Source organism: Schistocerca gregaria, unplaced genomic scaffold, assembly GCF_023897955.1.
Source record: "Schistocerca gregaria isolate iqSchGreg1 unplaced genomic scaffold, iqSchGreg1.2 ptg000843l, whole genome shotgun sequence".
NCBI classification, from domain to species: Eukaryota; Metazoa; Arthropoda; class Insecta; order Orthoptera; family Acrididae; genus Schistocerca; species Schistocerca gregaria.
In genome coordinates this window covers 75,001-77,500 of record NW_026062207.1, presented here as the reverse complement: position 1 = coordinate 77,500, position 2,500 = coordinate 75,001, and the positions used below count along the sequence as shown (strand labels likewise).

Here is a 2,500-nt window from a genome sequence, read left to right as displayed (position 1 = left end):
ATCTAATAAAAGCGTCCCTTCCATCTCTGGTCGGGACTCTGTTTGCATGTATTAGCTCTAGAATTACCACAGTTATCCAAGTAACGTGGGTACGATCTAAGGAACCATAACTGATTTAATGAGCCATTCGCGGTTTCACCTTAATGCGGCTTGTACTGAGACATGCATGGCTTAATCTTTGAGACAAGCATATGACTACTGGCAGGATCAACCAGGGAGCTGCGTCAACGAGAGCTGAGCAGCCGGCCGCCCGGGAGTGTGTCCCGAGGGCCCGCGCGAACACGCAAGCGTCCGCTCAATTATTCTGCAAACAGGAGGAGGCTGAGCTCCCCTGCACGATACACCTCGAAACCCTCTCAGGTCCCGGCGGCGCGCAGCGCCGTCCTAAGTACTTGGTCGGGTTCGAGAGAGGCGCAATCGCCCGGAGATGGGCGAGTAGACGCTTTCAGTGCGAACACCCGTGCTCCCAACTGAGCTTGCCGCTGCCGACAGAGGCCCGGGAGCGTGCTGTCGTGGCATTGCCGGCGGGAAACAACACGCGCCACCTACGGTGACCGGCAGCTCCAACGCCAGCGCCACAGAAGGGCAAAGCCCCACTTGGGTGCAGAAGCGAACTCTCCCAGCACAGCGCACGCGCCAACACGTCCGCAGAGCTGCGATACAAACCACCTGCGAGAACCGCTGGGGGCGACCGAGCAGCAGACGGCGTCGCGACGCCGAGTGCCGGGCGGCGGCGCATCCTCAACGCACACAGTCCGCAATCGGACCAGCACACTGCAGATGTCCACCGCGCTTCGCACCGGGCTCGGCAGAACCCACTTTGGCCGCCTGGCGCCGCGCGCAGGGTGCGCCGGCGCATAGCTGGGACGCCAGCCGGGCCCGTCGGCCGGCGCTCCTGCCACTGGGCGCCCCCCACCAGCCGGCTGTAGTGCGTGCGCTCACGCAGCGCGCGGCCAGCACGCCGGGCGGCCCCCCCTCACCGGCCGGGGACTGTCCCGCCAAGCCACAGCCTCGTATCGCTTCATACCCACATGGCCAACTCAGGTTCGGGGGCATGGCGGGTACCGCCGAAACAACCGGTTCATAGATGTACCGATCGTCGCTATCACCGATGCACCTGCAGCGCGAACAACCGCTCAACAACTGATTTCCAGTTCATTTGCGGATCTTTGGCAGCAAACGTATACGTCAATCTACATTTGCGAAATCTACGATTCTGGCATGCCTGCATGTTATGTGTCACGACACGCTACATCAGCCCACATACACACTGCGGCATGTACACGAGAGAACACGTGGAAGATGGTCCGCGCACGTGTGCAATGTCCCTTGCGCGGTCGACTGTCAACCGGCCTCTGTAGCATGTCGCAGATGTGGAACGCGGTCCACCGTGCTATCATGTTGTGTGGGGCAATACGATTAAATAGGAAAACCCTCGTCGCTACATCAACAGACGGCTCACGCTGATTCCCGGCAGAGGGAGGAGGGGGGGGGGGGGGCCAACATGCAATACTTTCGTCCGTACCTACCTACCACATGTCTGTACGGCGTACAACAGTGCAATCTCGCTGTAATGGGGAGACGAGACAAGTAGCATCGTGCACAACATATGGCCCTTATGATTCGCCATTGTAGGGCGCAGCCGGTGTACGGTCAAGCATGTGCCACATTATGTCACTCAGTACGTAACGACGGATGATCAGTGTGGGTTACGCGTACATCAGCGGACAGTCCACACAGGCCGTACCACAACGTACACTGACTGCATCGACAACCGAATGCAACTGAACAGCTGCAAGGCTCATTTCACAAACAAACGCCTGACCGACCAGCTTGGAAGGGCAGGAGGGGAGGGCGATATTCGTTCTGTAGCGGTACACCCTTCCAGTGGTTAGCGGGACTGTGTAGAAAGTACGCAACACTCGAAAGACCTTTATGTGAGGGTACGCACCATGGCATCAAGAAATACACATGACACCAGAGGATCCAAGCAGTGAACTATGTTCAGAGGGTTGCTGTTAGGCAAAGCTACATTCCTGTGACGTTACATGTGACAGTTAAGGTGCAGTGTAAGTTAGGTTAAGGTGCAGCGTAAGTTAGGTTAAGGTGCAGCGTAAGTTAGGTTAAGGTGCAGCGTAAGTTAGGTTAAGGTGCAGCGTAAGTTAGGTTAAGGTGCAGCGTAACTTGGGTTAAGGTGCAGCGTAACTTGGGTTAAGGTGCAGCGTAACTTGGGTTAAGGTGCAGCGTAACTTGGGTTAAGGTGCAGCGTAACTTGGGTTAAGGTGCAGCGTAACTTGGGTTAAGGTGCAGCGTAACTTGGGTTAAGGTGCAGCGTAACTTGGGTTAAGGTGCAGCGTAACTTGGGTTAAGGTGCAGCGTAACTTGGGTTAAGGTGCAGCGTAACTTGGGTTAAGGTGCAGCGTAACTTGGGTTAAGGTGCAGCGTAACTTGGGTTAAGGTGCAGCGTAACTTGGGTTAAGGTGCAGCGTAACTTGGGTTA

General features: G+C 56.6%; 1 non-coding gene across 1 annotated transcript in view; it reads right to left on the bottom strand.

Annotated features, from left to right (window-relative positions):
- LOC126322856 (small subunit ribosomal RNA) overlaps positions 1–218 on the bottom strand; it is a 1,893-nt gene extending 1,675 nt beyond the window's left edge. Inside the window, exon 1 of the ribosomal RNA XR_007559264.1 lies at positions 1–218. This exon is cut by the window's left edge and continues 1,675 nt beyond it. This is a non-coding gene — a ribosomal RNA (small subunit ribosomal RNA).
- Positions 219–2,500: the final 2,282 nt, after the last annotated feature.